This window comes from Helicoverpa zea, chromosome 2, assembly GCF_022581195.2.
Source record: "Helicoverpa zea isolate HzStark_Cry1AcR chromosome 2, ilHelZeax1.1, whole genome shotgun sequence".
NCBI classification, from domain to species: Eukaryota; Metazoa; Arthropoda; class Insecta; order Lepidoptera; family Noctuidae; genus Helicoverpa; species Helicoverpa zea.
This window is the reverse complement of record NC_061453.1, coordinates 9138403-9162363: the sequence shown is the minus strand read 5'-3', so window position 1 is coordinate 9162363 and position 23961 is coordinate 9138403. Positions and strand designations below refer to the sequence as shown.

At 39.9% G+C, this 23961-nt stretch overlaps 1 protein-coding gene and 1 pseudogene across 1 annotated transcript in view; both read left to right on the top strand.

The window, feature by feature from the left end:
- Nucleotides 1-23961, top strand: part of LOC124637765 (extracellular sulfatase SULF-1 homolog) — an 80897-nt gene that overhangs the window by 4926 nt on the left and 52010 nt on the right. The gene's annotated exons all lie outside the window — the stretch shown is intronic.
- Nucleotides 6196-9725, top strand: LOC124644859 (annotated as a pseudogene).

Below are 23961 nucleotides of genomic sequence, written 5' to 3'. Positions count from 1 at the left end.
TATCGTAAATGGCAAAGTAAAAAGCCTCGCGTATTTTATTAGGCGTTGTATTATGAAAATGTCCTCTCTAGAATTGAAGACGAAGTTGATACCCATAGCCTTGTTAAAAGTATACCTACCCAGGTATCCCAGTTTTAAAACGTAAGGCTTGTACTGAATTGAATGTATTGAAGAAGTGATAAAATATAGGTATTTTTGTGAATTAACAAAAAATCTTCGAATTTCCTACCAGAAATTGGTCATATTTTGATCCCACAGAAGCTCGTTCTTACGTCAATGGCTGCTACAATATTGACAAACTATTAATAAGTACAGCTACGAAGATCACTCTAATTACTATGATTCCATAAATACTATTGATTAACTCCTCCATTAAGCTGTTAGTTTTTGTGAATTGAACGATTATCTACTACGATGTTTATACGCCTACTAAACATTTTTTTGTAGTTTTTTTGCCAACTAAGCTACCTGCGTTCAACCTAACTAATAAAGAAGAACCAATTAATTAAATTTCTACGTAACTTTGGTATGAAGAAGTAAAAAGTTTAATTTATCGTTTAAAAACACTGACGTTATTGGTCATGGCCGAAATCGTCTAGGACAATAAACTGTTTGTAAATTTCGGTTTAAAATACATCTTTAGCTAAGTGTTGATGTCAGTAAAAGAGCTTAACCCTGCAAATTGGACATGTACCAAGATTTTCGAGATTTAAGTACTAACCTAGGCCACGAATACAGAATCATATTGGTTTCTACAATAAGTAGTTAGGCATTTCGGTATTCCTATTTCAAACATTACGGCTATTTTATTAAGGTGTTCTGAATTCAAATGTATCCGTCCGTCGATGCCGCAAGCGTGTTTGTCTATTGCAAGGGTCCCTTATCTATGTACATGTACACACACCTTATCTTGTCTATGGATGACAACAGTAGCACGACTTGCGTCCGTTTATGGGATTTCTCTAGCTTATCTGATGGTCTTATCTCCTTGAATTTCTCAGGGCACCCATTCATGTTGATATCTATGAATATTCATGTTGGGGAAAACTTTAAGAATGACACTGTTTGCGATATTATCTTGATGTAGTTTTGCATCTGTTTGGTCTTCTCTTATTTTAAATAATTCATCTTTATTGTTAGGTACTGGTAAATTGTGGTTGAGAATAAGAATAGAATAGAATCGTAAAGATATATAAGCTATCAAGAGTATTTTTGCTAGCGAGTATTTCTATTTTTCTAGTTATGTATTTAGAAGATTTCTTCCAATATGTACAAATCAAAGAAAGAAAAATAATATATTATCATGGAAGGAAAAATCATAATGTTCGGAGTTCACAGTCGATCGCTTCCATTAGCATTGGCACAAATATTAACACAGCCCGAATGCTGGCGTAACGCAGAGGAATATTTTCCGACATTTTATTGCTTAGTTATGAAGATTCTATTCATGAATGCCCGAGACAAAGGCATATTTAAGCCGTTGAAATATCGTCGGTGGATATTACATTTATTTTTCATAACATCTTATGTTTCGCAGTTTTTAGACATGTTATTGCCGTTAATAATGTAAATCCTGCAATGTTTTTTTTTGTTCAATGTTTGTTAATTGCATTCGACGAGTATGGCACGGTATCTTTTACAGCGAAAATTCAGTTGCATGTTAGACATATAAAAATGGTTATTAATTAGTTTTACTCGTGATCTAACATTGTACTTTTTAAAACCCGAAAACATACCAAGTGGTTTTACCTTTACCTATCTTTCTTGTAGATAAGTGGGCAACAAACTAAACTTTGAGTTTGTACTTGAACTTTGTGTTTTGAACCCTCTTACTTGATGTTGCAAAAGCATAATGAATTTTAAGTTATCCTGTAAGAACAATGTCTCGAGTACCTACGACCTATTTGACATAAGGGTATCGTTCGTACAACCGTGTCGGTAAGGGCAGCGCGCCAACCCTTTTTTATCGCACTGCGCCAGCGCGGCGTATAATAAAAGAATGCTTCGAGTTATGAATGACTGGCATTCTCTCATTCACACAAACCAACCGGCTAGTCTACCACTTGTTTAAATACTACTTGTTATTATACTGTTTTGCGACTTCTTGTTTCAATAACATGCACCGATGGAGATGTCTTTACGTGTTATTTATCTCCAGTGAAATATAAGTACTACGTCCTTCAGATATCTGTTGTTGTTTGTGAATAGGTCACGGAGGAGAAACTTTTCTCCTCCGTGGAATAGGTTTACTGAAAACTAGACACATGACATAGACCTAAATGCTTTTTGGAAATATTACATCATTCTAGTTTTAACGTACATTATTAAACAGTTATTACGACATTACTTAAGAATTTCCCGGCTGATGTCCTTAACCGCATTCTTAAGAACTGATGCACTCATGAGTGCTGACAACCAGAAGGATAAACGTCTCAAACTTTTGATCATACTGACTTCCTAGAAATCGCCAAATTTATATGTATCTACTGTAGAACGTTACCACGTTATCAGGTAAAAAGTGTTAAGATCTGCAGAGGTCTCAGGTACAATTTACTTTGTAAAATGCATTACCGAGATGCGGCATCGTAATCTTGCGAACAATGGTCCGTGGTCAGCGGGTCGCTCTCTGTTTAGACTAGAAGTGGTGGCGCCACGTCACTCCGCGCCGATAACGCGCAATAGTTCAATGTTTTTGTGTTTGCGACACAAGGACCTGATACGGTTAGGTGCAACATGACTTTTAAGGCATACCTACTTGAATACTAGGAGAAAGATACTTAGCGATAAAAATGTACTCAAAAATATTAATCATCAGTCGACGATCATAGGAAAGTTTTATTAAATAACTTTCTGATGAATGTCTGAAGAAGGCTATAAATCTTTATTACACCTATGCATTTCAATGACAATCACATACCCGTTTTATCTCAGCTAACTATCTCCTAGGAATGTGCAATAACTGGATTTGCTTTTTTTTCTACAAAGCCTGCGACAGGTTTTTTTGAGGTCGGTGCTATCGTACGTCTTGTTAAAGACTACAAGAACATTTCTGGCGAAATTTGCATCATAATAAACCTCGCTGTTAATTGCTATGCAAATTGGTGGCGCCAAATATTATGACGGATATCAAGCGAGGAATGCAGTTCGTATACCTACCTACTAACCATATAGAAAGCGGTTCAGATTTTGTTTTAGCTATATCCTAATGATAAGCATTTGATATACCTACCTAACAAGTCCGCTCTATCGATTTATTAGTCGACATTTGATTTGTTGATTAAAAACTTTTTATGCGATTTTTTGTGCTGACTTTCGCGTAGTCCCAGGAATAGGGACCATCCTTATGTGGCTTATAGTTTTTGTCATAGGAGAGGGTGACAAATATGGCTTGGGTAGGGTACGGTGCACCAAATAGGGCACATCGGCGCTCTTGAATAATTAATTAATTCCGACTATCGCAACCGCTAGGATTGGATTTATTTAGACTGGGAATGGGATGGTCTCCGGGGGATTGTGCAGTTAATTCGGATTGAAATGGGTGGTCTGTGTTTGTGTAGTGTCGCGATGTTCTATTTCATACTTGTACGACATAGAACATTTATATCCGTGAATAAAAGTCCATCCGTCCCCACAAAAAATGCAAATATTTAATAGATATTTCAGAAGTTTTTTCTTCATTATAAATTGGTTCAAAAAATTTAAATATTGAATTATTCTACACGTTAAACGTATTTAAAGCTATTTAATAAATCAGCATCTAGACCTCTATGGAATTTGATAAATCTTGCATGTTTTCCTAAAATCATGGCACATTTAGATTCAACATTTCACACTAATTTAGAACTTAAAGTGGTTTTGATGTGAACTTATTAGAATAATTTTGCATTAGGTACAAGATTTTTGGCTACCTATGTGTTTTTTAAATGTTACATATACTTACTCCTATAGGTAATCTAAAATTTAGATTATTTAAAAACTTTATTCAATACACTTGTCTATTGGAAAAATAGCTAATTTATTGGCTTTATACTCAAAAGATAATTTAAAACAAAGCTATAAAAAGAAATATTAATAGTGCTATAAATCGCGTGAGCAAATCCGAAGCGAAGAAGAGGCTTACAGTGAAGTTAAGCTTATCGGCTTAGTATGGCGATTATCAAGTCTCTGTAGCCTTACGTTCATCGTGGTCCTACAAAACGCTACTTCATTCATACATGGTACGTAGTAATCTATATGGCCTAGGGCTTATCCCTTGGAGCGGCCGACACTTATCGGGCAACGATGGATCGCCCGCCAGCGTAATGGAAAATCGTTGTAGCTCAGAACCGTCCGTTCCGACGAACTGCCATCATTGTTCCATGTATATGTTCTACGAAAAATTCCAATAATATTCCTATAAAAGATCTACAGTGTGGCTGGGAAAATAGGCACAAGGAGCCATTCCATCGAAGTTACTTCTTAAGATAAACCACAAATATGTTTAAAAATCAAATCAATTATTCTTCTGTTATATGGAACATGACTTCTAAGAAAAGTTTGTCTGAAGCTCAATAAGCTTAACGAACTGAACTGAAAGATTAACAACATTCTTGCGACCCATAATAAACGAAATATGTTAAACATTTATGATTCGTTCCAACTTCGAATACGCGTTGATGAAAATTTTAATTCCTATTCTGAATAATCTCACGCCGCCAAGAGGGCCGAGGAGAAAATTACATTCCATTTTGCGCGTTAACACGTACGGATATTATTATTATAGATAATCATCAAACCTAACAAACCAATTACACGATTACCACGCTTCGCAGTGGGTCTTATCTTAATCCACTGGCTATTTGAAGGCGGTAACTTATCCAAACCCGTGTTTAATTGGATCTCGGCGCTAGCCAGCGCATTCTCCAAACGAACCGTGACTATCACGTTTATTCCGTATACATTCCAAATTGTATGTTTGTATATCGACTACCGTGTGCTATAAACAGGGGCAGGCTTGCCAATAAACTTTTAGCGCTTTATTATTGCCATCTATCTTTATATAGACATCCACCTAACAGGGTTTAGTTCTTGGGTAATAAAATCTACCTGTTTCTTTAGTCTTTAAAAACAGTCTTGTGGCGCACAAAGAGGAGAAAAATGCCAGACAGGACGACAGCGTGGATTTATGCCAAGTCGGGCTTTTACTCGCGAAACATAAAATTTGTAACCATTTCCGTGAGGTGCTCACATAAAATAAACCGTGGAAAATCATTTAAAGTGCAGGCACATCTCCAATAGACTACTCGGATATGGCCACGGCTGCTATTTCTACTTTTTGTATTTGCTACGACTTTGAATATTAATGTTTATTACTTAGTACTATTTCTAAGACCTTTATAGGTATCTAATGGTTTGGATGCCTCCTTGCTCATTACGTTTCAGGTTTTCCCATCGTTTTTTCCCACTTTGATGCATTACTGATGTAATTGAGTATTTAAGTCACAGTCCCAAAAATCGTACCTACATTACATTTTAAAATGCAGACAGTATATGAGACACCGTAACTTCCATGTGTTTGGTATGCAAAACACTCAAATAATAGGAAACGAAGTTCACCAATATAGATCTTTAACATAATATTAAGTCAAAGATTATTTATTATTTATCCTTTTGCAATGCGGATCTAGCTGTCATGACATGAATTTATTTCACTTCATTATGCATCGTAGACAGTAAATTAATATTTTTTGTTGCACCTGCTTGGCCTTGAGGCCAGAAGATTAGTACTGTGTTGAAGGAAAAACTATGTATATATATTCTGTATATTTTGTGGCCAAATGAATTTTAAATTTTTGAATTAAAAAAGATTTAAAATTTAAATAAATTTTATCTTCATAAATATTTTAATTAATTAATATAAGACTAAATGAACGTTAAAAAAAATCTTGTACCTAAAAATATTCAACAAACATGATGAACAGAAAATCAACAAAACCAGAACATACGACACCAATTTGTTAGGTGTAGTGGCGTGCGAACTCGTGTAATTATAGGCTAAGCTTACAAAAAGCCTTCTAAATATAATCCGGGGGGTAACCGTAAACTTTGGCCGGTGTAATATTCCCTCAGCCATAGCTACGTAAGGAGAGAAGCTCGCCTTGCGAATTTATCGTCAGACGAACCACGGTTTAATGAGAACAGCAGGTGGTGGCCAAAATGACTGCACTGAATGACGGCCCGCTCACTGTTACTTTGGCTCACGAGGAAATTTTAAGAACTAAATTCAAATGTAGGAACTGTTTTTTGTTATTAATTACACGTTATTGCGCATGGTCGCATAATTGCAAAGATTGAACTCGTTAGTTTTATGATAGTTTTCAGTATGCTGCACAGATTGATTTGTTTTTTGTTGTCATTTCACTATTGAGATTATATTGGTTACTAGCTTCTGCCCGCGACTTCGTACGCGGATCCTGTCCCTTATGCCAGCGACTACGGGGTCAGCAAAATCAAAGATCTGAATCGTCTGATATTGAATTTTAAGGGCCCGTTGACTTGAAAACAACGGAATACGCATAGCCATTAGAAATGTTCCATATATTTAATTTTTGTACTTTAACGGCAAAAGCACAGCAGACTAAACAAAACGCTGAGAACTGAACCGCAATAGACGTGACCATAGGGATAAAAGTAGTGATTCTAATTAGTCCGCATTTAAGTTGTGTGTGGCAAAAATATTACACGTATTATTATGTAAAAAACATTAAATGTTACTGAGATGACAAAGTCGTGATGACTTAGTGGAAGTCGTGGTGGTTTAGTGGGTAGAGAACCAATCTCTCAAGTATGAGCGTGCGTCTTTGATTCCAGGTCTGGCAAGTATCTGCCAATGCAACTTTTCTAAGTTCGTATGTACTTTCTACGTATATTTTGGATACCAATGACCGTTATTTGGAGGGGATGTTAAACTGTAGGTTCCGGCTGTCATTGAACATTCTTGGCAGTCGTTATGGGTAGTCAGAAGCCAGTAAGTCTGACCAGTTTTACCGAGGGGTGTTGGGTTGAGCGGTTAACCGGGTTGTGGAGGTCAAATAGGCAGTCGCTCCTTTTAAAACACTGGTACTCAGTTGCATCGTGACTGGAAGTCGACCCTAACATAATTGGGACAAAGGCTCTTGAGATAATAACGACAATAATAATGAGATATAAGCATCGCAGGACATCTGAGGCTGATGACGGGGAGTAGCGACCCTGCGGGGCATATATACTGAGTTCTCCAGGGAGAGTATACTGTCCCCCATCTCCGGCCGGTCGGAGTGAACCATGACGGGGGTAGGTCTCACGCCTCTGGCTTGGCTTGGCCATCCAGAGTGGAGTCGCTTGAGCAGGGTTAGTAGCCCTGCTCGGAGGATAGGTGCCTCGTGGTAAGTGACCCACAGGGAGCGCGTAATCTGCGTTTAAAGTCCGCCGAGGTATCCTCACACTTCAGCCGCTCATGTCCCTGTTGCCCTTTTGTTGCTATTCAGTGACAGATTCCCGGGGGCCCAGTAAGTGAGCTGGCGAGTCTCCACCTGCCATTTTTACATGTATCTAATACATTGTCATCGGCAGGTGCCAAAGTTCCCGTAGTTTCCCCATTCCTAGTTCATTAGCATCCCATCACAATAGCCCAAGTAGTATTCATCCACAGTTAGCAATGGTATAGCACAGATTGTCTTTTTTTTTAACGACGTTCACCGGGGATTGTCCTTGGGTTCATTTCTATAGTGTATAAAGGGATAATTGTCGGTTTTGTGTCACCATTTCATTAAAGTTGTCTCAAAAGGGCTTCAGCGTGTTGGCTTTGGCCTCACGTTTGCCTCCCAAAAATTCGGAACTCTGTAGTCCCGAGGTCTGGAAGAGACATACAAAATAATAATGAGATATACAACATGTAACGTAACTAACGCACACCCTCAAACACCCTAATTAGAATATTATGTTATAATCATAATACATGCACTGAATTTTTAATTTAACATGTATATGCATTGTTATTTACTAAATTAGTTATACTAATTCTTGGAGAACTTTTTGGTCATACTACTACGCACGCAAATATCGCGCCGCGCGCCGCTTGACTCGACACAACATAACGAAACTACGGAAAAAGCCGACAATACACGAAGTCTTATTACTTTGAGTTACGGTCTATTTGAATTTGTTTTGACTGTACAGGGTTAATATGACAATAATTTCCGTAGTTTTAATTATTTTTGGGATAAAAAATTACCTGTATTATAAATGATATAAATCCATTCAGTAAACGATTCTGAACAAATTAATTTCAGGATGTGCGTTAATTAAGTTACATGTTGTATATAACGCAAAAAATTCGGAGAGTGGGGGCTCGTGACGCCACGTCCAGTACACAGCCACGTATGTAAAATTTGTACTAAGCAGTGACTTAACACAAAATTCAAGCGTGTTATATCCAGTCCAGTCCAGTGCCATACGCGGTCGAGTACGGACGCGTTTGCGCTGCACTGTATGAATTTTAAATTCGCGAATTGCGCGGCTATAGCCGCTGCCCGGTTTTCGCTATGAGTGCACAAACGCTCATAGCCAACGAAGTGTTGGCATTTATTAAACATGCCATCGACTACATGGACGAGGTTAGCATCTTGCAGATCTGCAAGACCTCGTTCAAGGAAGATGAAATTAGCAGTGCTAAATTGCTGCTTTTCACGACGCTTGGCAAAGTTAGCCAGATGCCGTCTCGTCGAAGGGATGGCACAGAGAAGAGTCTCCAAGACATCGTCACGCTGTTGAAGGAGACCGACCCGGACGACGTGCCCGATTTCGTGGCGAAGGACCTGCACAAGCTTCCTCCCGTCACGTTCGACCACGTAGATGTCACCAGGCTGCTGAAGGACATTACACTCCTGAAGCAAAGCCAGGCCGAGATGCAGCATCAGCTGGAGGTGTCCAACAACACCATCAGTGATCTACGGGCAGAATTAGTAGCATTGCGCAATGCAATTTCTGCAAGTAGGTCACCTACCGACGGCGACAGAAATGTGAACACGCGTCGCGGGGCGCAAAATGCCTCCATCTGCAGTTTCGAGTCGGCGGGCTCGAATGCGTCACCTACTGCCGAGAATGCATGCGTTGCAACGTGTGCCGCCGCCGTCCCTGCCTCGACATCGGTAGAGACGATGACTCGTGTAGGTTCGTCAACCCCCAAACGAGCCTACGCAGCAATTGTAGCCGCTAAGAAGCCTGTTGAGTCACAAAACTCGCAGGTTAAAATAGCGGATACCACAAAAGGGGGTAAGAAGAGCCGATCGAAACCAAACCAGGTTTTGAGAAGGCAGGGTCCCAAGGTCGACACGTGCGACAAGGATGGTTTCGTCAAGGTCGAGAAGAGGAAGAAAAAGAAACCTCCTTGTCGGAACCAGTGCGGTACTGCGCTGGCGGGGCCCAATATGCTGCTGCGTCCAGCTATTCCGACGACGCAGCTGTACGTGTCCAGGCTGCACCATTCCACGAAGGTTGAGGAGGTCGTGGAATATCTGCGCGTGAAGACCAGCTGGACCTTGAGGGTCGTGAGGTTGGAACCGCGTCACAACACAAATTTTAACTCGTTCGTGGTGCGTGTTCCGACACAAGGTCTCGAGAAGGTCCTCAAGGAAGATTTTTGGCCGAAGGGTGTTCTGTACCGCCGGTTTCGTGGCCGGCTACGTGACACCAGTCAGCGTAACACGACGCCGACACATCGTGTGCATTAGTTTTAAGAATATTTGTTATGTATTTATAGTATGTTTAAGTTTTTATAGATATAGTATTGTATATATATATTGATATGGTGAATTTTTATGTATTAGTTTATAAGTATTGTAATGTACGATATATGTGTATTTGTATTTTTATGGGCCCTAGTTGCCTGAAATAAAGGAATAAATAAATAAATAAATAAAATATCTTCGTTATTATTTATTTGTGAGAAAGAGAAAAGAAAAAATACGTGTCCATTATTTTAGGGTTATCTAAAAGACGGACTAATTACTTTTTTTGATTCACCATACCTATTTCATAACATTCATTTCTATACATTTCAAGTGTAGTATTTATTGCTCTTGAAGTTCCACATCAGGTGTTCCAGATCTTCGATGTTTATACGTCAAAATAGAGAGTGCTTATCAGATTAAACCACTTTTGCTAAAACGTCATATCTTTATAAGCTATAGTCTAGCTGGGCTCCTGGGTTTCCACATCAGGTGTTTTACATCTTCAATTTTTATAAGTCAACAGAGAGTGCTTATCAAATTGAACAACTTTTGCTAAAACGGCATACCTGTATATGGTACAGAGAAGCTGGGCTCTTGGGGTTCCACATCAGGTGTTCCAGATCTTCAAATTTATTATCTCAGCTGAAAATGCTCATCACATGAAACAATTTTTGCCATGACACCATTTTTGTATCTCTTATAGTTTTGATGGTCTGTTGGTGTTCTGCATCAGGTCTTCAAGTTTCGAAGATAAATTATAGCCTATATGTTGACCAGGCTTAATACTGACACAACAAAGAAAAAATCATTGAAATCCGTTCAGTAGTTCGGAAGATTAGCGTGTACAAACAAACAGACATACAGACATACAGACATACAGACAGAATTTTTTTTTTGGATTTGTGCTCCATTACTGTTTCTAAACCCCACCCAATTATTATTTTTTTAATAGATTCAATGTACAGACACAGTTTTTTTACAGATTTATTATATGTATAGATTAATAAAATCAAAAAATGTTCTAGATATTTATAATTATTTAGCAGAGTAGCATTTATTATGTACAAAATAGGCGATATGTTTCTCCGATATGAAAATTGGCAAAGTAGAAGTAATAATACTCGCTACGAACGTTTACCGTATTTCGAATGCTTGAATATAATTATCAAGCTTAGAAGCATAGAATACATTCATTACCGCCTAATCTCAATTTATGTGTAAGATAAACTAGTGTTATCTTAGAAATACGTCGCATGTGTCAACGGCAGAAATCTCAACGCAAATATTTGGTGAGGCGTCAACGGCGCAGATATTAAACGGTCGAGGTCCGGGAGGGTGCCCGGACACTCCAACTTGCCGAAACCTTGAGGGGTCTCTTTTTAACAAAAACATTCTACCCTTGAAGATATACAATGGAGCTTTTGATGGATCAAATGTCATCATCTGCCTTTTCCCAACTATGTTGGGGTCGGCTTCCAGTCTGACTGGGTCCAGCTGAGTACCAGTGTTTTGTATGAAACGACTTGATAACCCTTGGTAGGACTCGTTGTCAAACCTAAGTAATGTCTTCTAAATAGCCGTAACGACTGCCAACCACAACCGGGATCCAAAAATTCTTACTACAAACCCTTCATAATTATTATACGATGGACTCTCTTCCCCTTCTCTAAGAACCTATCAATATTTGACTTTTTACATTAAAGAAGTTAAAGTGTTTTTAAAGATTCTTAACTTATAAATGGACTTCAAGACGACATTTATGAAGTTATTTGTCCAATTAATGGGCAGTTACGTCGAGCTTCAGCGAAGAAGCTAAGACGTAGGGAACGTTACTCCTACTATCTACCTACTCGTACTTTATTTTTAACACGCCTTTTTTATAGCGGGTTTTTCTGTACTTTTCTGTAGTGAACCTTAGTTGAAAGGTGTTAATGCTACTGAATAATGTTTCACATACGCACACACTTACGTCATTTCAACAAGTTTGACAGTTTTTAAGGGCCCCAAGGAGACATGGTTCCGATTTCAAGGTTTTTCCCATGATTATCATAGACAATTTATTGGGTGTTCGAATATTCTCCTTGGCTACTAAAATGTGTAGTTATGTATGTCAGTGCAAAACAGGAAGGCTGTGGGCCTAGCTCACAACTAAAACTTGGTATCCTAGTGTGGTGACCTACCTCTTTCGCCACTTATTGGTACTGGCCGGCTGGTTTTGGCAGCTACGTTCGTAAAAATGAAGACTTGTCAAACCAGTCGGCAGTCGGTTTTTTCTCTTTGGTAGGAAGAAAATGTATATTTTTATTGTCTCAATTTATCTTGTAAATATTATGTAAATATATCGATGTAAATACCAAACCCATTTATATTTCTTCCTACATTTGGTGACCCCGACGTGATGAAGGTGAAGCAGCTTCTCATGCACGAGGAGCTCGGCGACCGGAAGCCGTCGCAGTTTTACCGGCACCTCCTCAACCTCGCCGGTCCAGGTGTTCCCGAGGAGTTTCTGCGGACGATGTGGACGAGCCGTCTGCCAGCAGGTACGCAGACCATAGTGGCGTCGCAATCCAAGCTGGACTTGGCCGAGCTGGCCGAGTTAGCGGACCGTATCCACGTCATCACCGGTCCCGCGCAGGTGGCATCAACAGCTGCCGTCGCCACTGCACCGTCGTCGTCCACCAGCGGTCTGCACGCCGAGATCGCCGCGCTAAACCGGCAGATGCAGAAGATGGCGCTCAAGCTCGAGAGGTTATCCCGCAACAGAAGCCGTTCCCGTAGTCGCTCACGTCACCGGTCCAGCTCCAGAAGATCGCAGTGCTGGTACCACCAGCGGTTCGGTGATAACGCTAAGAAGTGTATTAAACCGTGCGACTACACAACGTCGGGAAATGCGCGGGGCAATCTGTGATGGCGGCCGATGATTGTCCGAGCGCTGGTCGCCTCTTCGTCACCGACCAAAGGTTGAAGATACAGTTTTTGGTTGACACCGGCAGCGACCTCTGTGTATACCCCCGGTCGGCGATTCCGCGACGATTAGGAAAAACAGAGTATGAACTGCGTGCAGCAAACGGCACTGTGATAAACACTTACGGTTTTGTGAGCTTAACATTAAACCTAGGGTTGCGCCGCGACTTCGCCTGGCGATTTATTGTTGCAGACGTTACAAGGGCGATAATAGGTGTGGATTTTTTGTCTTATTATAATTTGGTTGTCGATTGCAGGAACCAACGCCTCATCGACAACCATACTACGCTCTCCACCCCGGCGTCGCCTGTCCGCCGCTCTGATGATGTGTCTTCGGTGAGGGTGAGTCTCGGTGATTCCGCGTTTACACACATACTGCGGGAATATCCCGACATCACTCGACCTCGCGGCATACACGACACATCCAAACACAATACAGTACACCACATTCGTACTACGCCAGGGCCACCAGTATCTTCATCCCCACGCAGATTAGCACCGGACAAATTAAAAATTGCGAAGGCTGAGTTTGATGACATGTTGCGGTCCGGTATCTGCCGTTTATCCGAGTCACCGTGGTCGTCGCCTCTTCACCTCGTTCCTAAAAAGGGCGATAGATGGCGCCCTTGTGGCGACTACAGGATGCTGAACGCACGCACTGTCCCGGATCAATACCCTATCCGGCACATCCAGGACTTCGCGCACAGCTTGTCTGGCTGTACCATCTTCTCGCAGATTGACCTAGTTAAGGCTTATAACCAGATTCCAGTGCATCCGGATGACATCCCGAAGACTGCGATCACGACTCCGTTCGGGCTTTTCGAATTTCCGTTCATGACGTTCGGGCTTCGAAATGCCGCACAGACGTTTCAGCGCTTCGTGGATGAGATGCTCAGGGGTTTGGACTTTACATACGCATATCTTGACGATTTTTTGGTGTTCTCGAAAGACCAAAAGACGCACGAGCTGCACCTGCGTCAGCTGTTCACCAGACTGCGAGAGTATGGTATGGTCATCAACAGTGCTAAGTGCGTCTTTGGTGCGTCGGAGGTTAATTTTTTAGGGTATCACATCTCTTCCAAAGGGACGAGACCGTTGCCTGCCAAAGTTGAGGCTGTCCAGAATTTTCCTGAGCCAAAAACGGTCAGGGAGCTGCGCAGATTCCTCGGGATGCTAAATTTCTACCGCAGGTTCATCCCGAATGCCGCAGCCTGTCAAGCACCTCTCAACAGCCTGCTCTCCGACTCCGTGAAGGGTTCGCACCCTGTCAATTTCACAGCGGACCAACGTGAGGCGTTCCAGGGCTGCAAGGACAGTCTGTGTCGAGCAGCACTGTTGGCGCATCCTGACTGCACCGCCAAGATGGCGCTGGTCACGGATGCGTCTGACAAGGCTATAGGTGCAGTTCTACAGCAGCGTACCGGAGGAGCATGGGAGCCTCTGGCATTCTTTTCCAGGAAGCTGAGCGACGCGCAGGTTAAGTACTCTCCTTACGACCGTGAACTGCTCGCTATTTACGAGAGCGTGAAGTACTTCAGGCATATGCTGGAGGCTCGTGACTTTGTGATCTACACGGACCACAAACCTCTCACATTCGCCTTCACCTCTCGTAAAGAAAACTGTTCCCCACGACAGTTCCGTCACCTGGACCTGATTGCTCAGTTCACTACTGACATCAGGCACATCTCCGGGAAGGATAATGTCGTGGCGGATACCCTTTCGCGGGTTGAGGAGATTACTCAACCTGTGCCCGTCGAGAGGATCGCTGCAGCACAAGAAGATGACCAGGAGCTGCAGCAGCTGCTCGCCGGGGACAACTCACTGCGTCTGCAGTTGGTTAGCGTCCCAGGTTCACAACAGCAGCTGTACTGCGACCTCAGCAGCGGCACGCCTAGACCTTTTGTACCCAAGGAGCTGCGCAGGTCAATTTTTCTCAGCCTGCACTCCTTGAGTCACCCTGGTACTAAGGCGTCTGCCAGGCTGATTGCAGCCCGCTATGTGTGGCCTGGGGTTAGGAAGGACTGTCGTAACTGGGCTCAGAGTTGTCTGGCTTGCCAGCGCTCTAAAACCACACGGCACGTCTCTGCACCACTGCAGACCTTTAAGTTGCCCCAGGCGAGATTTGCCTTCATCCACATTGACCTCATAGGACCTTTGCCGCTGTGTCAAGGTTTCCGGTATTGTCTCACCGCCGTCGATCGCTTTACGCGATGGCCTGAGGCAATACCCCTGGCAGACATCACTGCAGAAACCGTGGCAAAGGCCTTACTGGGTGGATGGATTGCCCGATTCGGCTGCCCATCGGATATCGTTACCGATAGAGGTAGGCAGTTCGAATCGGCCCTCTTTAAGTGCCTATCCGGCATTGCTGGCTTTCAGCATCGTAGGACCACTGCCTACCATCCGGCCTGCAACGGACTGGTGGAGCGATTCCACCGTCAACTGAAGGCTGCAATCACCTGCCACGCAGGCAGCAGTTGGGTGGAATCTCTTCCACTTGTGCTGTTAGGAGTGCGCAGTGCCTTCAAGGAAGACGTACAGGCTTCCGCTGCCGAGTTAGTGTTCGGCCAGCCGCTGCGCCTTCCAGGCGAGTTCTTCGACCCGCGGGTCGAGGAAACGGTCGACATGACCGATTACCTTTCTAGGCTTCGGAGTATTGTCCGGAGTTTGCAGCCAGCACCAGCAGTCAGACACAACAGCCGCTTCAAGACATTTGTCTTCAAGGAGCTGGCTACAGCCACGCACGTGTTCCTTAGGGACTGCACTGCTGGTGGTGGTCTGAAACCGGCATACTCTGGACCTCACAAGGTGCTCGAACGAGGTGACAAGGTGTTCAAACTACTGGTGAACGGTAAACAGGTCACAGTATCGATAGACCGCATCAAGCCGGCCTTCATACTGCGTGACCCTGACACCACAGCACACTCACCACACAACACTATCGCACATAACTCACCACAGTCACCACTCGACAATAACACTCATCACTACTCACCTGACGCGGATAACCGAGGCTTACCTTCGGCTGACGATGGCGTCATCGGAACGACGCGGTCAGGACGTCGCGTCCACTTCCCAGCTTATTATCGCCCTTGAAGGTCTCTGGGGGGGGGTGATGTGGTGACCTACCTCTTTCGCCACTTATTGGTACTGGCCGGCTGGTTTTGGCAGCTACGTTCGTAAAAATGAAGACTTGTCAAACCAGTCGGCAGTCGGTTTTTTCTCTTTGGTAGGAAGAAAATGTATATTTTTATTGTCTCAATTTATCTTGTAAATATTATGTAAATATATCGATGTAAATACCAAACCCATTTATATTTCTTCCTACACTAGCATAATATAGTGGAGTACTTCCGCAAGTAGAAGCAGTGTTGAATGCATAACTAATCACGTCCGCCAGATGCCTCGATGTTATCATTATTGTATTAACACGAGCAGAGGTGAGGACAAAAAGAATTGTCTTGTCAGGGAGAACAAAAAGAGAAAAGACAGGGTTAAAATTTCATTAGGTACTGAATCAAATAAATAGTAGAAAATAAATCAATTTCACAAATCAATATTTTAGATAAAATTGTTCATGACAAAGAAGAACTGTCGCAGATTGGGTCTAATTTTAAAACTTCTCATATATTCTGATCAGATGTTCGGTGTAAGATACTTAAGCATAGGCCTCACTTAAATAATAACATTAACGTCACTCATTTATTTATAACTTTGGTAAGTAAAGACATACCTATTAAGTTTCGCCGCCATGTGACCGAGCTAATCGGTCGGTTATAAATAATGTGTGATTAAACTGTAGTTAACGTCCGGACATGATTACGTGCTCTAAACTGAAGATTAAGTAAATGATTCTCTAAGTACCATGAATAACTTTATTGACTTGACCCTGTCCCCCAAAGTTTATGGGACCTTGGAAGCTTAAAATTAGGGAAGTTGGACCTGTCAAAAATAACACATGAGAAAGAGCATTTCTTAATATGGTACAGTGCTCAGTTCAACAGAAAAAAAATAAATGTAATTACATGAAGAGTTTTACACATCTTGCTAAGAACTAAACTATGAGTAGGCAAATAAAAAAGGTGATATCGCACATTTCAACCACAATTGCAATAACTAAAGCGGTCTAAATTATGTCTTATTAGCAACAAAAAGCGTGAAAAAGCTAACTGCTATAAGTTGGCATCACCGTATAGAACTGCTAAGAAGAAATATAATTTGCGTCTGAAGTATGAGGCGGGTCCATGTTTGGCGTAACTGCCGCTCAGTCTCGCCGAGACGTGTTTGTCGACTGGCTGATATTGCCAGCTCGCCATATACGGACCAAATAAATAGTTCCTACCCTGCCTTATCCCCAAGAAGAGGCATCAACCATAAACACTGCAACGCATTCTCCAACTTCGTACAAAAAGCAGCGATGCCGTGTACGATAACTTTGTAATGGTGTTTTATTACTATTATTGTAGTCTAAGAGCTATGCGTTGGATCTGAGGCAATTATTCAAAAGGTTCAAGTTTTCCATTATAGTTTATACGTCAAACTGCGGTTTATTGTACTTTACGTGATTTTAGCTTTTGCCCTGGAAAGTAAGAAGGAAGGTCCAAATTAGTTGAATGGATTCGATGGATAATCTAATGAGTAGGTACCCGTTAAATAAATGGTCAACTAACTCTATGTGAGAACGTTCAGGAGTTGAGTATCCATAAATTCTTTATTTGCTGAAAAACCTTTGTCTTAATAATTCTAGGGGAAGTATTGGTTACACAATTGCCATCGTCGGTGGTCCCTAAACGTAGATGTACAATAACGTCTACGACCATGCACAATGTGTCATAAACGCTCTGTGGACTTGCAATTGTCTATTGTCTCTGGTCGTACTTAAGTTTTACTCACTCTGATTAAGGTTAAGTATGGCCGACATTTATCACCTCCTGAGAAGAACCGCAACAAATCGTTGAAACGGCTACATCACATAATTTTATTCGACCATTTATCTACAAGTCAATCTGAGTTTTAATATAGGTAAAAAGTTTTGGGCATTCTATAAAAAAAAAAGAACTGTGTGTTTTAGGACATAGCCAAAATCCACAAAAAATAAAACACTATCGTGTTAACAAACATACTTATGTTCTTTTGGTCTAAGAATGCTTGTTACATCAGGGTGTCGGTAAGTAAAGGCACCGCTCAAACCCGACTTGAAAGCTTTTCAGAGCGCCGCGCCGCGTTGTTTGTATCCTGTCTTTGGAGGGATTTGCGATGGACGACCAACGTCTGCCTAAATTAGGAAATGCTTTCACATAAATTGACCCCGTCTACGATGGGTTTATTGACTTACAGCAAGGCCGTTAGAGGCCTGACCGGCCATTTCAAGGTAAATAATAATATCAGGTGCCATAACGTAGGTAAAGTTTATCAAGTTCGATTAATAATTTTACACAAACATAAACTGGTTTACTCCATCAACATTATTAAAAAAAAACATTTTCTGAGAACCTGTTGGATATCACTTCAATAACATTATTATGCATAACAGATAGGTACTTATGATTTGAATGTCCATCAAAGAGAAACATGTCAATGATGATCAAACATGACGAGTTCGTGGGCGCACTTACAAATTATATTTGCTTTGTATCTGTTTAAATGATTTACGTTGTTATAATGTAGATATTAGCAAACGAACATAAAGTTATGAATACACAGAAATAATATGTATTTCTCAGACTTTATTATGTGACATAATCGACGGTTATGACTGATCCTGTCATAATTATATTAAAGACACGCCGATTAATACTGGATTTAATGTTCTCATGCGAACATTAGTTTCTCAAGTACGACTCACTTATAAAATGGCAAAATTCAATTTGAAATAAAGGCTGTACCTACATATAAATTTTATGTCACCTGAAATGGAAAATCGAGTTTAAAGTTTTCATTGATGCTGCAGCTATGTGAGCGAAATAGAGAATTTTATTATGGCTGAATAAAACCGAGGGGATAGAAGCTTTACTATGGAATGTCGGCGGACGGGTCGTACGCATCGACCCACGGTACCCACGTACCTACCTACGAAACTATGTACACACACACTTAGTCTTTAATTAAAACAATGACATGTATCACACAACTGATAATTTACCTCTTAATAAAACTTGACAGATACTTAGATGAAAAGTAATGTTAGCAAGTCAACATTTAAATGTAGCACAATTTTAGTGGTCTGTTATATTCAAACTGATTCAATCTCCAGATGGGGTAGGGTTTCAAGACATGAAAGGACTATACGACAAAAAAATAGAGAACCAACAGAACACTAGATATTGTGGAAAGCCTCTTAAAGCTTGAAATGTCATACGACTGACAATCTGCAATCACTCGGCACGTTACGAGTGAAGGAAGCGCGTGCGCACTAATTAGTGTCCGAGCGCTTCCTATAATCGAAGCCGATCCTGGCAGCACGCCGAGACTGCGGAGTGGCAGACGATGAGCTAAACATTACAGGAAGATTATTAAACCGATTCACCAAATGCTTGTATTTCCGAATGGAAATCTTATCGATCCATATGAATGAGACCATGAAGTTGATAAACCGAATGAGGGTTTTTCCAGAGGTTTTCCCGAGTATCCTTGCTTCGTCTGAAATTAAAAACAGTGCTAAAATTATTCCTTGTTTGTTCCATCTTCAGTTCCGTGAAATGATATCATCTGGAGCGTGTTGCGTTAGTTTGAATTTCATTCAGCGCGTTACAGAATAACATCAATCTGTTTAGTTCGGACGAGGCTCACACACGTAACAATTGCTGACGGCAGTGTGCGCAGCTCTATAAGAGGAAAGCAAGTGAATTCGTCACTGACATCATTCGTCGTATGCACATTTGTGAACATCTAATATTAGCTCTATGAGCGCTCAAATGTGTATTTTAGAGTTTTGGCGACGCAAGACCGACGGGAAGCAAAACGCGAACAAAATAACATAAGTAATCACTAGGATTTCAGGACGAAACCGGTCTTATCTAGACTGTTTCTGGAATTGCGTATTGGTTCAGTTTGTTAGTTTAGACTCCCAGATCCTCCTAGTCTGGGGAGAAAATTAGTCTCCGTAATGTTTGAACAGATGATGTGTTGGGATTTAGATAGCTACGCGGAACTTTGTGCTTGTAACTGTATTTGGGACGAATGTGATTTACACTTCCCTGTGAAGCATATACCTATTTCCTGACTTGTAAGTTCAGTACTGACTAGGATACATCACATAAATCTGGAGTACTAAATGGTTATGTCATAAATCAATATCAATCCATCAATAGTTATAATGTGGAGGTGGTATAGTATTTATTACTTATAGGTAGAAGTAAGTAATATATCAGAGTATCTAATTACATGTTTAGATGAAGTTATTACTTAAACAACCGCCGAGCTTATTATTTTATTAAATAATTATGGAACTATGATTATCTACGAGTATTATTGACAATGATATGTATCTGAGTCATTAAAATTCTTGTGTTCTAGGATAACTATTAGAATAATATGATGTCGGTTGAAGTTATCATCGCGGCATCGATTGCTGGTATTTGCATAGTCTGTGTTAGGTAGACATTGAGTATTTGCACGATAAATTCTACAAGCATAGACATAAGACAAACACTCGTTGACCTCATAGTTTGAAGAACAGTATGCCATTTTTGCAATAGAGTACCGAGTATTTTGACTGAAGTAAATAAGTTTTATTTCAATCACTGGCGTGGTGCATTTTTTTTTCAGCAACGAGAGTACCTACTTCATAAGTTCATGTCATGTATAAATAAGTGTAATAGGTAACAATTGTTTATGTAGGAAGTTTAGCCAGCTAGATACATCAGCTAGTATTTCAGGAATAGGTCGTACAAGATAAAACAAAGCCAGTAAAAACAAACAAGTCAGCTTGCCTGGAAGTCATTATTGTTTAGTCTGTGGCGATGCTATGACGTTTGCGGCTCCAGTGTTGCCAAAGTTGCCACCCAACTGTGTCAATATAACTGACGTATTTATTTACATTGGCAAGATTCAATCTCTATGATTTATTATTAAACGATTCAAAACAGCTCTCAGCTCACATAAAGATTATAATAGTGTGATTAAATTTGAGTATTCTAGATCTAGTTGTGGCGCTAGACGCCATATGGCCTGCGCGCACGCACAAACCGTGGGAATGGGCAAACAAGCCGTGTTTACAAGCTGCAGATTTGTTCACATTTTTTGTTTTACTGTAATGATTAAAGATTCAAGTACGGCGTAATACGTTGTTTTTATACACATTATTATGATAAGTATGTTCATATTTATTCCTTCATTCAGCTAAAATGCAAAGTTGAACTATAAACTGATTTTCTAGGAAATAATATTAAATCCTATCTTAAGCTCATTTAAAATTATCTGTTTTAATAACTGAAGTAATTTCGAAAATGGAAGAGTAAAGTATAAAACTCGCCTCCTGGTGCATTATGAAGCGCAATTTCCATTAGGTGCCGACATTTTCCTTAAAGTTTGATAATTTCGTCAAGACTTGTAATGAGCAGCTGCTGAAATTAATTACGGCGAAGTTTCATTGAGTTCTACATAAATCGCACGTTATTACAGTCGGCCGTCGTGTTTGTCTCATTATTAAGGTATTCCGACTTCTGAAACGATTTTAATTACAACTGAAGACTGGGTGGTTTAGCTGTTCAATTTATATGGCTAACTATAGTTCGGCCATTCAGAGAATGCGTTCCTGACACGTCGCGATTGAACTGACGACGTAACTTTGCAATGGCGTTGCAGTTACGATAAAAATATTTTTGCTGGTTGTTTACCGTTTTAACAATTGAGGAGCATTAAAACAACATTATTATATCAATAATCAATGAATGTAGTTACGTCGTCAGTTCAATCGCGACGTGTCAGGAACGCATTCTCTGAATGGCCGAACTATAATTACAGACATTCATGTTTATTTATCTTTTGAAACATTTTAGTGTCACAGTCACTTGTTTGGCTTGCTTTTTTTCTCGACTCTGTTATGTTGAGTTTGAGTGTGGAATATTAGGTATCTTACAACCTTCATAACTACTTACCTATAAGTTTAAGTGAGCACTTTGGGATATGTACTTGTAGAGTCTCCTTAAAAAAAAAAACAGAAAATTGGTACTTTTGATAATCTTCTCGGACTTTTTTTATAAAACCATATCTTTATGCATCAATTTCAAGTTAGTAAGTTGAAGTTACACATCAGTATTATTACGTAACACCTAACTAGATATTAGGATTGCATAAACTTAGTTCAAAGCGAGTCCTAAGCTAATATAAATGTCAAAGCTCCTTTTGTAGAGTGTCTGTTAAAAGTAAAATATTATCCTTAGACACAACCGCTTTGAAACAATCGCTCTGACGAATTACTGTAGATTAGAACTAAAATAGAATAATTAGCTTTTGAATAAGAGGTAGCTTTAGTGGAGAAACTGCTATTTTACTACGTTTAGAGAACGACAGAAATAACAGCATGTATGTCATGCCAATTTTTGACGATTGACAAAAGATATGAAATGACGATTGACGAAAGTTTACAGGCTGAAATTCTATGCATCTTTTGATACACAAATTATATTCATCAGATACCTAACTTTTTTGAGTTGGGAAATCATCAGTTCACCCTTCCTTCTGTGGGTGCAGCAGGGTCATCTAATGATTGTCAGACTTTTACTGACGAAAACTACCTTTGTTTTCTCTGGAGCCCTTTTTTGTGTTTGGCCTCTTTCGAACATCCTGCAGCCCGATATACGAGTAGGTTCCTGCACCAATCCATAATTATCATACCTACTATGTTTTTTAGTAGAAACTCTATTCTCTATGTGGGTATCGACGTGAAACAAACACTATTGACGCAAAATGGCCTCGATTTTCCAAAAGTTTCTTGTTTACACATAGCAGCCTGGGAACTGTTTAATATACAAGCTTTATCGTGGCATATTATATCTTTTAATTTACCTACTAAATATTGATATCTGTGTAAAGGTTATTTCGCTAATCAATCTCACTGATCAGACAACAAGATTATAATGTTGTTTACATCCTAGATTCTAATTTGTTTTTGAAAAATACACGTGGAGTGTCAGTTGTCACTGTGATCATAGACTACGTAGATTTTCAAATAAAATCAATTCACTTTTCAGGTAAGTATCTAATTAAATTTGATGGCATTTCTTTTAATTGCTTCTTTAGTTACTTATTTCGGTTAACGAGAAATTCATTAACTTGGTAAACCCATAAATGAAGCATAATATTATTTTTATATAAATAACTATTTAACGATTAATCAAATAGACGGATGCTTCATAATTGAGCTGGCGATTATATGCGTATATAAATAAAGGTAAACGCAGCAATTTATACATAATTCAACTAAGATTAAGTTGCAAGTGGGATCTTTATCTTTATAAGATCTTATAGTGCTAATAACTATGCAACTATATAATGTCTGTGCTAACGCTAACAGATCGTGAAATATCAAATGTTTAATTTATAATCATAACCCTATTTTTGGACTTTGACAGATAAATATTTATGGTCGATTTGAATAAAGGAACTATATAGGACACAAATAGTGTTGACATCTCTCGTCCATTTAAGCATAGACAATATGCGCATATTTATATTTTCAGTACACAGGTGCAGCCATTAGAATAGGTTATTTAAAAGCAATGAATATGTAATATTTTTTTGTAATAAGTATCAAAATATGCGCGGTATTCAGTTATTAACATATAATTAAAATTTACGTTGTCAATTAAGAGCTTCGAATACGGATACAGTTTTCTCTACGTAGGCTAGCATATTGAATTTAGGATAAATTATTAATCAATTTAGGTATTATATTATATATATATATAAATTTTAGTAAAACGCATGCGATTATATAACTAAGTTTTTCTCCTTTTGAAGCTGCTGCACTGCTTAAACATATTTCAAGTGAGGAGACTGGGATAAAAATTACCGCCACTTAATGCTTATAAATAGGATTGCAAATTAATTTGTGAGACCGACCTTTGTACAAACAAACAAATACATAGTATTTATTTAGGTTAATATAAAGTCATCTGTAATATATGAAATGCATCTTCCATAAAATGATCATAAAAAAATAATAACTAAGTATTGGTTGAATAACAGAGTCTATTGAGCATGATTGCGCTCAATACGACTTCATAATTAAAGATGACTCAATGAA